The 14,934-nt window shown below is 32.3% G+C and overlaps 1 long non-coding RNA gene across 1 annotated transcript; it reads left to right on the top strand.

Annotated features, from left to right (window-relative positions):
* Nucleotides 1–9,628: 9,628 nt before the first annotated feature.
* LOC140054770 (uncharacterized) lies at nucleotides 9,629–12,030 on the top strand. Its single transcript, XR_011846573.1, has 3 exons — nucleotides 9,629–9,666; nucleotides 10,154–10,242; nucleotides 10,865–12,030. It is a non-coding gene; the product is annotated as an uncharacterized lncRNA (long non-coding RNA).
* Nucleotides 12,031–14,934: the final 2,904 nt, after the last annotated feature.

Genomic DNA, 14,934 nt, shown 5'->3' with positions numbered 1-14,934 from the left:
TATATCAATAGATATTAATATTGTTTCAGGGCATTTTCCAATCGAGTAAACTTAGAAAGGAATATTTGTTGATGAAAATAATACAGTATCATGGTACACAGTAAATCAATTTTACCCGAGGGCATAGTAATGTGTGTGTGTTTATCTATAACAACTAAGGCGCTATGTGTTTGATTTTCATCTTAGCAAGATGAGATCATTGACCATGTACGATTAGCAGCTAATATGAATTTATAAAATATTATTTTCTATAAACATAAATGTATAAGAACACAAGACATTAAGATAAAAACATAGACTGGAATAAATCGTGAAACAGTTTCCTTATATTTACTAATCATATTTCAGAGCGCCATTTCTCTTAAAGATATATTGTCTCCCCCCCCCCCCCCCCCTTGAAAAATAATTTTCAATTAGTTTGTTGAACATTCCATTTTAATGTCCCATATTAGTTATTCACTTTGAGAAAAAATAGGATCGGGAAAAATTTATTATTTACCTGAAAAAAACTGTAATTCAAAGAAAAATACTGTATAGTCAAATTGGCTGACAGACAATGGGTTTTTGACTGAATTTATTTCTACTGAAGAGATTAACTACATTCAAACTACAAAATGGTCTTTTTAGTAATCTTCATATTTTGGGGGACAACACATCTTTAAAAGCACCGTAACTTAAATAAATGATTGTTAAAAGTGTGCTTAAGTTGGCATGGGATGATTACGACAATATGTAGACAGGGAAGAAGAAGAAAAGGAACAGAATAGGTGTCCTAATTATCTGTTCTAAACACGTTTGTCCCTAATGATATTTATAAGCCATCATCACCATTAGCCATAAGTAGCCGGTGAGCGAGGACCAGGAATCGAAGGCTTGACATGAAACTAGAGCAAATGGGTGGTAGTAAGACATAATTAATATTTCTACTATTACTTTTCTGTTATTTGCAGTACAAACTAGAGTGTTGAGACCTTCCAATGTAAATCAAGATTTATTATCAGCTGATGATTTATTTAGAACATCAAAAAGACAATCCGATGTAAGTAATCATTTCTCGATTTATTTATAGAAAAGTATTCATTCTCTTACGATTTGTTCAAGCTTTCATATAAACTCGAGCACATTAGACTATTATGTTAACAATTGAACTCAAAACATCTTGTTCGAACAGTCCTAAGTTTAACCAATACTAATCTAACAACTATAATGTCATAGACGATTAAATAACAGGTAGTATGTATTGTTTTCTTAGAGTATATCCTCAGAATTTGCCAAACACTTGGAAGCAAGCAACGCCCGAATGTATTTTTTTTTTTGTCTTGTGTGGGTTCGTCCCACTTTTTTATTATCATACTCTGTTATAAATATTATATTTTTAAGCATATTTTTTCCTCTCGTTTAGGCTATATGTTACAATGTTAAAAGTAATTGTAATAAAAACATTGAATTCGTTGTTTTACATTTAAAAAAGTAATTAAAATATATAAAATAAGTAACGAAATGCCAATAAAAAACGAAAAAAATTTATTAAAAACGTACTTTTGACAGTTGTCATTATTCTATAAATCTCGTGTTAGAGAGGCTATAAACTCAGGGAGGAATATATGCCCGAATGTATATACCGTACATGCACAGACGTCCATAAATGTTGCTGCGTTGTTTGTAGCGTTTTTGCGTCCACAGCTCGTGCAATCAAAATGTTCATAATGCCATCTTACCAACGTCGTTAGCACAATATTCTCATATTTTGACAAATCTGATAAGAACAATATTATTTCAAAGCATCCGTTTAGAAAAACATAACTAAATACCTTAGAATCAGCAGAATTAATTTAGAAATTTTGAAAAATGTTGAATAATCCTACCTTATAAAGACGACGATTTAAAAACATAACTTTGATAAATATAAAAGACAATGAAAAGATAATATTGAGACCCATTTGAATTTATCGAGAATATGTCGAAAATTATGACAATATTTTCAATAATTCCAAGTTTGAAGGTCAGAAAAATACTAATAAACAAAAGATAATAATTGGCTCAGAGTGGGACAATATCTGACCAATTATAAAACGGTATTTGTACTAATCTAAAATCTTTAGAATCAATACATATTTTTTGTAAAAGAATTTCAGAGTGATTATTTTAGGAAATTCTGAATAAAAATGAGATTAAAGATTCTAAAAAAACACTGAACTAGAGCATGGTTAGTTGAAATACTGTGATAATTAATGGTAATAATATATTATACTTGATGTATCATTACTATTTTATTTGTCAGTAAATAAATCATAAAAATAAATCATGGAATGACGTAATTGTTGAAGGAAGACGTTTTCATTCCTCAACTTTCCATTTCCATTAATCATCACACCCCACGTTTAAGATTTGTCTATAGAAAGGAATTTGCCAAGAACATCAATAATTTTATTCACTAAATAGACTAAATTTCAAATAAAACAAGACACTTAGAAAGAGAATTTAATGTTTCGATCTACTTAACTATTTTCAATAATCTGATGGCTTACTTTACTAAAAATGAAAGCATGACAATTTTTATCATTGTATGGCTGGTACAGTATGTTTTAACCAATCGTTTGAACTTGGTAACATTTTTATTTACTTTAAAGATGAGTTCAACTCAAAATTGTTGAAAATGACAAAGGTCGGGCCTCGAATTCTAAAAAAGTGTTCTGTTTCTTGAGTTCCGTATCACTAACATTTAGATAGATATTCGGGACTAAAATATTATTTAATTCCTAATTATTTCTGGATCATTAGTTAATTTTAATTATTTTTATTATGTCAAATAAGAATAAATTATAGTTTTTTTTTTATTTTCATTGATGAATTACAGTAGGCCTACCGTATTATACCCAGTCGATTTTTAACCTACAAAACAATGGCATTTTCAACAAATTTGCAAAAGTGTTTTGCTGTGATGGGAGCATTAAAAACAATCATTAGACCATCTTAAATGAGTTCTGTAGTCTCAAATGAGCCCAATAGCAAGTGTGTTAACTATGCAATTGTGCACGAGCCTGGATTAATCACAAGTTGTTAAATTATTTATCTAAATCTGCTCAGATAGTTAGAAAGCCCTAGTAAAGTAATGCGTATTTATTGGTTCTGGGAAAAATATCTACCGCATGCCAAAAATGTATACGTTATTTTTAATACTGAGTAGGTAGATGAGTTAGGAAGTGGTAACATCAAACTAAGCCCTTTGCTTTCCGAATCACCTGCGAGTAAAGATGAGCCTCTAGGGAGTCTTCGTAAAGTCGTTGGACTTGTTAAGGCCAAGGACGATGTACGGATAGGATAATGGACCCCAATAAAAATCAAAGATTGAGTTCATTCATTGATATACAGAATCATTTACTTTAATGTGTACCATGAGTTTAAATTAGTGGTGTTAGGCCGATAATTAAAATGACAAGTAGGAGGATAAGAGGGGGTGGATGTAGGGTAATGGATGCGGCGTGTGCCCGGAAGAGACAATCTCAATGGCTGGGGTTGATTATCAGTGGGTGTCCTGGTTCAGAAGGCCTGTCACCAATGGTTGTTTTCTTAGCAATTTAGAGTGGATTCAGAGAGGGATTTTTAAAGACTCTACTGAAAGCACGCGGTCGGTTATCACTCGACTATGCAGCTTATTAGGTTGTAATAGTAATTATACGCATGCTCATATGTTCTGAGTGACTTTTCCACTCAACAGCTGCGTAGGGAACACGACAGCTTGCACTGTTATAGTTAATTATTAATATATTAAGCTTGTTTTTTGGTGCTGAACCATAAGGTTTAGAACGTCATTTTGATTCCAAAGCCTGGTTCCTACTAGTATAACGTTGCGGGGTGTTGCGTTGAGTCTACGTCCTTGCGTTGCATCTCTAATGGGAACCAGGCTTACAGAGACAAAATAACGTTATATACTTAATGGTTTAGCACAAAAGTAACGATTGGTAATAATATATATATGGTAATGTATTCATGAATTTTCTTTTCCTTCATCCAATCTACATAGTAGATGGATGAAGCTATTGTTCTAACCATGTGACTATGTGGCGTAGGTTTTTTTTATTCCTTCACTTGCACTGATGAAGGGCTAGTGTTGCCCGAAAGCTCTGCTAACTTTTCTGGCTGTTTACTTTATCGTTTTGATTTAGCTTTTCGCTTTTTATTTTTGTATCTCCATTGAGATCCAGCCACTGATACCCACAGCATTGTCATTTTTTCAGTAATTTGCCTTTGGATTTCTATATATATATATATATATATATATAAACACATCAGGCAATGAACATTAATTCTAAACCGCCCGGTGATATACTGAAATTTAATTAATTAATTTGAAACGATAAAGATGAGGAAATCTGTGAGAATGAGAAAAAAATTTTTTTCCGAAATAAAACATGAATGAATGAATGAATAACACTAATAATCATATGCCAACTTTAGGCCAGCATAAGAAAACTACATGCATTTAATAATCCGTAGCTTCCTCAACAACAACCATATTACCAAGGGCTTTATCGAAGTAATTTTCTATATTCTATGGGTAGGATTATCATTTGTACTGCTCTACTAATCATAGTACAGTAAAACAGGAACAACAACGATTAGAGCCTCCTAAAATACACAGTATTAATTGCCACTTTTTCTAGGTAAAACACATCAATTGCAGAACAACTGATATCAGTGACTGTGTTGATAATTTACAGGTAATTGTGTTGTGTCCAGTCACACAGTTGATATCGATTGAGTTTGTCGCCAGCCCTGTCTTATGTGGCCAAGAATGACAAACTGAAATGAACTAATATTATTGGTATTTTACTGACGCGAGATACGTAGACAATTGATAGAAATATAATACAACCACGATATTATTACTAATGGCTGTGACTTTCTTATTTACTTTATTTTCTTTTGCCTCTTGCGGAACAAAGAATATCGTAAGTATATCAACAAATTTCATTGTATGCTTGATGGTCATTTCAAATACATCTTTAATATTTAATTAGAATTGTAAGCCCAGTCCGTTTAAGTAAACACGCCACAGCCTCCGTCGTCATTAACCGTCATCGATGTCTGCATGTGGTCAGCCTGTGGGCTAAATATTGTATTTATCGTTATTTCGACAGTGTTTGCTTGCGAAATATTAATCGCCAAAACCATAGTTTCTTTAAATAAATTCTAAAAATAGTTAATTTTAAGAATATTATCGTACAGTACAATAGAATCCCTCCTTTTGGAACACCCTTATTAAGGGGAGACTTTCCCGAAAAGGAAAACATGGAAATGTATTAATACAGTCAATCCCAATTCAGGTAACAACTCTATGATCGAAGGTGTCCTCTTAAAAAGGTCTATACTGTATCGATATTCATTATAGTTTAATATGTGTGGAAACGTTAACTTCGTGTAAAATTTTCATAAGCGCTCTTTTAAAACGAATGAAGAATATTAGGATACAATTGAATTTTTTTTTATGTACGAAATGTATATTGAATTGTTTATCGTCCTGGTATAAATACGTCTTTTAATCATATTCTTTTAACGGAGTAAGCACTGCTAGAAATGGCGCGCTCTTTATAAAATATACTTTCACGAATAAAGTACCCGATTTTTCAAATAAACAACAACAATAGTAGTATTATAGACAGTACAGACATGAATGTTGCAAAAACATGTTTTGTATTTCTGCTGAGGGTCAACACTTTTCAAATGTGCAATTTGTTCTCAGCAAGAAACATCGCTGATTTAATTGATTACATTTATCATGTTGACGAAGAAGAAGCTAAAAAGTAGGGCAAGCTGCAAACATGAGGAGTTCATAGCATTTTAGATCACTTGACTCGAAATCGTGCCGTTTACATGTTTATCGGTCGATAATTCTACAATTGTCCTTTTACTCAGTTGAAAAATACTTGCAATTTGTTGTTTTCTGACCTTTGAGAAAACAACTCAAATGTAAATCAAAAATTCCAGGTTTAAAGGAATGATTCAGTACTACTTTATGTTATCTTATACTTTCGGTAATCTCAAGTTGTATTTCTGTCATTGATAGAGGGCGCACAGGCAGATAACAACAAATGCTTCCATTTATTCTTCTCGGATAATAATTTTTTTGTAAATATATGTGCGACATACTTGAGCTAGGACGAAGCTCACGCACTACACAAATTCAATTACATTTTTTATTAAAACATTTAAAAAGTGTTTACATGGTATATTTTGTGTTCGCGTTAAAAGTAACTGTAAACGGTTCATTTTTACAAAATCGAATGAAAACAGACTTTCTCATAGATATTTTCCTACAATATGGCCAATGGTGGTTTATTTTTTTAAATGTTAAAACTGATTTGTATATACGTTATGATTGTTTTTTTTCATTTTGGAAATGTTGACTCTCGTAAAACCGTATTACTTTGATCTAATTCTGTCATGTAAATTCTGAATGTTTTCATGTTTTGAGTGTACAGTATTATAGTGTTTATTTCACGTTGTCCTATTCTCCTGAATTGATAAACCTAGATTAAAATGTACTTATACTGTTGACCTTTCTATGTGTACTGACATGTCACATGTCGACATATCAGTCTGACCTCATTTTATTTTTTCTTCTGTGTCCATCTATTTACGAGCAAGCGTTTAGTATTAGTGATGTCGTGTATTCTAACTGTCACGTGTAAGCTCTGTCTACAATATCAAACTTTATGTTACAAAATGTGATGTGTCATATCACTACCATATTTCGACATATCACTACCACATTTGGGCACATCACACTTTTATGTCAAACTAGTTTGATGGTGTAAACAGAGCGTAAGGAATGTAAAATTGCAAAATTGTAAAAATTTGATACGGTTTCTTTACTGTAAACATATAAGTAGATTGTGATTGGGTTGGAGTTGCCCATCTAGTTTTATAATAATATATCTCTAGTTTTCTTATCATAGGATACTAATTAGAATACTAATTAGATTATAATAAATTTAGAAAAACACAAATACAAACTTAATCTTTTTTCTTTGATATTTAATCTTGCTTCATTGGCATCTACAGGGACGTGGGGTAAGTTTATTTACTTCACAATTCTTAATCGATTAAAAAAAATCATTTGCAAAAAAATAGATATGCTTTTATTATGTTAAATAATTAACTTCATAATTAACTCCTTTTTTCTTGTTTTTTCCATGCATATTCTACTAATTATCAGGTGGTAAGTTGATTAGTTTATACCTTAAAATAAACACAGTTTGTGTAATAATATTTTGTTTTGGTTCATACACGTATCTTTAAACAATTGAGTTTGTATTGTATTCATGTATTAACAAATTATATTCTAATACAATGTATTTTGATTTTGTTTATTTCAACTTATCAGGCGTGTCGAGTAAGTATTGAATTAATTATTAAATCATCACTATTCTCACAAATATCATATCATAATGATTATCATTATCATTGCATACATTATGCATATTCATATATATATAATGTTCTTTGCATGTTGTGTTTATATATATATATATATGCATATATCTTTGTATACCAACTCAACTATAGTAATTGGTCAGCTGTTTGACCTACTGTGACGTAATTTTTACTGTAACTGACCAATTACTCAACCCCTAACGTATCGATACCCCACAGTAGTTATTAACAATTATCATAAACCATAATTTATAGTACATCTACATTTTTAATACAATTTATTTATTTCCATTTTTTAATAGCTACACCCAAGGGTAAGTAAGATAATTTATTTTAATTTGTCCATAATACAGATCTCCCTCTAATTAAAGACCACTCGTTAAACATTGCTCAGCCGGACCAATATAACTATAATTCTTACAATCTTAAAATTGTGTGAAATGTGTATTAGAAATGCCATATTTACCATTAATGTATAATTAATCCCTTGTTGTAACTTTCTGTTTGTTTTTCAAATCAAAGTTACAGTCAACCTCTATTCAGAAAAGTGTGATGTGTCCATATATGGACATGATGATGTCATATCACTACCATATTTGGACATATCACACCTTTTTTGTCAAACTAGTTTGATAGTGTAGACAGAGCTTAATGGTATAGTAGCCTATCTATGTGATGTGCTTTCGTATACATTTCATAAGAACATTTTATTAGAATTTCTTAATACAATTCGTGTGTAATGTACAGTAGGCCTACAGGGGGAAGTCTGGAGATAAAGCTTGGTTCCCACTAGGACACAACGCAAGGACGTAAACGCAACGGGACCAAAGACAAGCGACAGTTCGAATAATCCATCGCTTGTGATTGGTCAACTCACTTACGTTGCGTTATACGTCCTTGTGTTGCGTCTCTAGTGGGAACCAAGCTTTATCCCCGGTCTAAAACCAACAATGCTTACACACATTGGACATAAGTATTTGAAAACACATAAAACATTGGGGGAAGGAATTCTCCATACAACAATGTCGGAGAAGAATAATAAAATTAATTTTTTGCTATTTCGACAAATATGATAGCTTTGCGAATGATTGTTAAATGAAGAATCAAACCAGAATGTTACTTAAGCTTGGTTCCCACTAGAACGTAACGCAAGGACGTAAACGCAACGCAAGCGTTTTAACCAATGACAAGCGAAGTTATAGACAGTTAGCAATCACAAGCGAATAAGCCATCGCTTGTGATTGGTCAATTCACTTGCGTTGCGTTACGTCCTTGTGTTGCGTCGCTAGTGGGAACCACGCTTTACTGAACAGCCTGGTTGGTATGAAACGCTTTCAGTTCACATTTACTGAAAGCAGAGGAGGCGTTCCATAGGTTTGTTCCTCTATTATTTCTTGCAACGTTTTGTTATCTGTGTCTTGTCTTAATATATGCATAAATTAATTCATGCATATTCATGATTTCCGCCTTTGCATAAAAATGTAATTCGCCAATGTTTAAGAAAAAAAAGTCGAATCTTGATTGAGTGTGTTTGCAAAAATGTTTTCTGTTCACTCTTGAAGCTGTGATTGTATTTGGTTTCATTAATACTTTTATTTTTAGTACACAATCACCATGCGTCGTCATCATGTCATTTTGTATAACTATTTATGTTCAAGGCATTTTTTAAAATATCGTATTGTTTATTTTTCATGCATTCAAACAGGATTGCGAGGTATATAATATTTTCAAAAAAACTCAAAACAATCGGAGATTTGTTATTTGTGTCAGTCTCTCGCTCTTAGTGTGATAAACAATGTCTCTAATTAAAGACCATTCAACTAAGACTATTACTATTTTAAAAATAATATATCGTATTGAAAATGATGCATGGGTGCCCTATATCGGTAATATGTACAAACGAAATAAGTGTGGTGGTTTTGATATGTAGTTCAATGATTGTAAACCCAGGGAAGAATAAAACCAATTTCACTCTTTCCTGATAATAAAATTTAACATACGTTTTAAGACAGTTTCGTCAACTTAAATTTATACTGGTTAACAATCAATAAAGTAGGCCTACATATCATTATACTAATCGAAACCAGAGGGAAAATGTTTTCACAAGTATATCATTAATTTCTGTTATTGTTCGATATGATATTTTAAGATCAACAATGACAAAATATTTACGATTTGTTTATTACTACACAGGGATCACGCACCATGCCACGTCGTGAAAGATCAAGGGTGAGTATTGTTTAGCCCTTAGCCTGGAGGCCTATAATATTGATATTTGTTTTGCAGTAGTTTTAAAGATGTATTGTCCCCCAAAAACATGAAAAATAAAGATTGATAAAATCAGAATTGGAATAGGCTTTTCCGTTATAAAAAAGTTATTCACTTCTGTAAACAAAAAAATCAACAAAAATAATTATTTCACTTAACAAGGCCATAATACATAGCTGCAGTCGCGTGCTCAAATTTGAGTTAGTGTTTACCGACCGACCGACTATCCGACCGACATAGTGAGCTTTAAAAAAATCAAAAGAAACGGTTAATTGTAAGCAAAAACCATTTTCTGATTTTCAGGAAAATAAGTTTTTGGTCAAAGTGTTATTATTTGATATATTCAACAAAAAATGTTTAAAAAATGATTTTTTTAGGGGGATAATATATCTTTAAATAATATGTTTCAATACATGATTCTTTTTAATGAACTTTCTTTATCTTGTAGGGTCTTAGAATGCGACTAAGGAGTGCAGTAAAAAGGGCAATGACCGGACGAGAACAATAGCAATTTCACAAATAACCTTACAATTTAAGGTAATACATTATGTAATTGTATATTGGAAGGAATCTTAAGCTCTGTCTCACTATCAAACCAGTTTGACAAAAAAAGTGTGATGTGCCCAAATATGGTAGTGATATGCCTACAATAGTGATATGACATCAACATGTCCATGGGTACATCGCATTTTTTGTCACATAAAGTTTTATAGTGCAGACAGAGCCTTAGTGGATAGATCTTTTGATTGATAAGTAGATAAATGTAGTCCACTTAATAGTTGATTAAGTTCACTTTTTGGATTCCATGTCTCTTTGTTTTTCTTTGTATTACTGTATATGTATTTGAATGAGACGAATGCTTGAATGAGACGAATATATTAAATGAAAAAAAATACGACAAAGTGTTCTCTAGATTTTATTAAAACTTGAACCAATGGACAATATGCTTCACTATGATTATACCAACAAGCTTACTAACAATAGAACTCCGCAGCCGTGTCATGAATTAAGTATTCATCGTATAGTTGAATAGATCCTACCGTCGTCACACTCAAGTTTAGAATAAAAACTGAAAAAGCGAACGAATTTTAGGCCAGAGTATTATAGTTTTAGTCTAACTTCTAACATCAATAACAAAGTGTACTTCTTCTTCCTTTAGATTTTTAATGCAGTTAATACATCTATTTTCTTATACCGAAGAACAAGACATTATCCACCAGAAATCAACATGTTAAGCGAATTCACCCAGCAAAAATAGTGTAGAAATCGCTATGAGCCGACCATGTCCAATGTCCCAGGATCTGACGTACGTGGCTAACTTTGCTTGATTTTCCTCGTCGATACAATTGCAGCATGTCATGTTGATAAATGAATACGTTATGCGTGTTCGCTATGAAATCGCAATATTTTTCAGAACAAGAAATAAATGACTTGGTGGAATGATCGCTTAATGAACATATATATATATATACATACAATTTAGCTTTTCGCTTTTTATTTTTGTATCTCCATTGAGATCCAGCCACTGATACCCACAGCATTGTCATTTTTTCAGTAATTTGCCTTTGGATTTATATATATACATACATATATAAATAAAAACGGTCTGAAAATTTCAACCTGAGTACATACATATATAATATGTATATAATTTGAAACGATAAAGATGAGGAAATCTGTGAGAATGAGAAAAAGTCGCCCCAACCGAGACTCGAACTCGGACCGCCTGCTTGATATGCAGATGTCCTAACCATTAGACCACTGGGGCTTTCATGGTATTGTTCGAACTCGATTGGATAGCGACTCTTTAACATTCTCGGCGTGGTACGGCGGAACAGCGCTAGTCCTCAGTTGTACGCACGCGCACCAGAGATCAAATTGATACGCCCTCATCTTACAGTATTTTTATTCACGAGGCGGGATCTCAGAAGAGATACTTTTATATATATAAACAAATCAGGCACAGAACATTAATTCTAAACCGCCCGGTGATATACTGAAATTTAATTAATTAATTTGAAACGATAAAGATGAGGAAATCTGTGAGAATGAGAAAAAGTCGCCCCAACCGAGACTCAAACTCGGACCGCCTGCTTGATATGCAGATGTCCTAACCATTAGACCACTGGGGCTTTCATGGTATTGTTCGAACTCGATTGGATAGCGACTCTTTAACATTCTCAGCGTGGTACGGCGGAACAGCACTAGTCCTCAGTTGTACGCACGCTGAGGACTAGTGCTGTTCCGCCGTACGACTTTTTCTCATTCTCACAGATTTCCTCATCTTTATCGTTTCAAATTAATTAATTAAATTTCAGTATATCACCGGGCGGTTTAGAATTAATGTTCTGTGCCTGATTTGTTTATATATGTATATATGTATATATATATATATATATATATATACATATATATACTGCGCACTGTAATTAATGTACAATGTAAAAAAAATAAATTGTATTCTATTCAAGAGCGACTTATAAACTGATCATATCCAAATAATTTAACATGCACTTTTGTCAATTGTTTACAGGGCTTCTAATGCATCGTTATGTTTTGTTCAGTGTTATATATCAGTAGGCCTAACTTATTGGTTATAATATAAACTCTTTAGTTTATAGTTGTTAAAATAATTTATCCGACAGTAATAAGTTAAGCAAGACCTTCGGATTGTTACAGAGTATACTTTCTGCTGTTTGACGCCCTCTGTGGTTTTTTTTTCAAGACAAGTTCGTACTTACTTAGCGATATATTAATTATTACTTTAAAAGAGATATTATTATATGTAAATTTATGAACAGCATACTACGATAACTCTTATATTAGAATTAACATTTTACCTTTGACTAAATATTGTGCAATAAATTATAATATAGCATATAGGCCTATAATCATTTCTTGTTGTGAGAATATTTTCATTATATCATTTAATGTAATTGTAATGAATTTATGTTGAGAAAACTTAGTAAAATTGCATTGAAAGAATTAAACATTTAATTTCAAGAAACAAAAGTAATATACTTTTGTTCAAGAAGCATAATAATTGTGGGATAACACTGATCGGCAAGGTAGAATGAGGCCGCTTCTAATATAAACCGTTGGTCTAGTGTACACATCAGGCTCATGTGCACATCTTTCGAGACGAGTAGGGGTTACCTCGATGTACTAGTGTACACACAGCCACTGTCACAGACAGACAGATATCATAAGAACATGAAGTGGAGTTCAGGCTTAGTGGTTATAATGCTTGGCTACCACTCCAAGGGTCCTGGGTTCAAGTTCTGTCACATGTCAGAATTTTTTCTAAGGACCAAATTCTCCACTCCCAAAGACTTGTAATAAGACTTTGTTTATGTAGAGCATCTTGTGTATATGTTTGTCTTGTGAACCTCTGAGGGTCCCAAATGATCAGCAATAGCTGGATGGATAACCCTCATTAAATATGGTTTTTTAAAAAAACTCATCATGGGGGGCCCTTGATTGTCAGTTAGGTTGAATGAATACAAAACCTACAGCCACTGTCACAGACAGACAGATATCATAAGAACATGAAGTGGAGTTCAGGCTTAGTGGTTATAATGCTTGGCTACCACTCCAAGGGTCCTGGGTTCAAGTTCTGTCACATGTCAGAATTTTTTCTAAGGACCAAATTCTCCACTCCCAAAGACTTGTAATAAGACTTTGTTTATGTAGAGCATCTTGTGTATATGTTTGTCTTGTGAACCTCTGAGGGTCCCAAATGATCAGCAATAGCTGGATGGATAACCCTCATTAAATATGGTTTTTTAAAAAAACTCATCATGGGGGGCCCTTGATTGTCAGTTAGGTTGAATGAATACAAAACCTAAATAAAAATGGTATGCCCTTTCCATCATAGACCACTTTCTGTGACCTGAAAACTAATTTGACTCAATTATCTGGTTAAGAGTCACCTAGCCCAAAGACATTTCAATATTTTGAGTTATAGGCTGTTGTTAGCAAATAGTCGATTCTCTGTACTGTAAAAAACTTACATACATGAGATACAATGTACTTAGCTACCAGAAGAAAGCATTGTGATTGGCCCATTTGTAGTAGACCTAATGCTGAAACTCCATTCTGATACCGTACTGTACTGAATTTATATAACTGTATTTTGTTGATCTATTCATGTTTTTTTTTTCGATGTCAATTAGATTTTTCTCAAGTTTAATTTATTTTACAAAAAAATAATATCGTTGACATTTGCAATACGTAGCGTATCTACATCTCATTAATTATTCTCCAATGTATAATGTAAATGAGATGATAACACCATGCTTGTGAAAAATAAGACACGACATTATAATTTGTCGCTATATGTTACAGTTATTACCATTACAGACTAATAATTATGTTCTAAATGTAAATTGTTATGGACCACATACTTTTACTAATTACAATAAAGCAGGGAGTTGTTATTAATAACAACTCCCTGAATAAAGTACGGCCATCACACGTGTTCAAAGGATAGATATGAAATCTGAAACATATGTAAGATTCAAGATTCAAGAAATTTTATTTGTCTATAAAAGTGGAAATTCACTTTGCTTGGTAGATTAAAACAACAATAAAAAAAAAACGTAAAAAACGTTGCAACAATTTAAAACAGATTAAAATACAAGATAAAAAGTTAAAAATAAAAAAACTGTTAAAAATGTAAAACTATTTAAAAATTGCATTATCGTCTTACATTATAATTAAAAATATGAATGCTATTTACAACGAAGGATTTTCTAGTTCTACCAAAGATTTGCTCTTGGAGGTCGTAGCCTAATGCCTGATCTACTTAAGTTATAGGCCTAACAGTAATGTAACGGATGAGTGGGGTCTTTCATAATATTGTTTACTTTTTTTTAAATACTCTTTTCATAGATAAATGAACAAGGCGTTAGATCAGCTTTAATAATACGTTGTGCAATGTTACGTGGTCTCTCAATATTTTTCTTATCATTTTCAGTAAAGTTACCATAAAAACATCCAATGCTAAAAGATAAAATACTTTGAATAATACTTTGATAAAATAGAATTAAACTAGTGTTATCAACTCTAATTTGCTTGAGTTTTCTGAGAAAGTAAAGCCTCTGAGGAAAAAAAATCTACTCGAGAACCAAGAGCCCCGCAAGGATCTGGTTTAATTTTCATTTTACAACAACGTATAAATAAACAAGATAGGCCTAATAATGAGTTGGTGTATACGCAAGCTTTATT

The sequence above is a fragment of the Antedon mediterranea genome, chromosome 7 (genome assembly GCF_964355755.1).
Source record: "Antedon mediterranea chromosome 7, ecAntMedi1.1, whole genome shotgun sequence".
In the NCBI taxonomy this organism is placed as follows: domain Eukaryota; kingdom Metazoa; phylum Echinodermata; class Crinoidea; order Comatulida; family Antedonidae; genus Antedon; species Antedon mediterranea.
The sequence above is the reverse complement of the archived record's forward strand: the minus strand, read 5'-3'. Positions and strand labels throughout refer to the sequence as shown.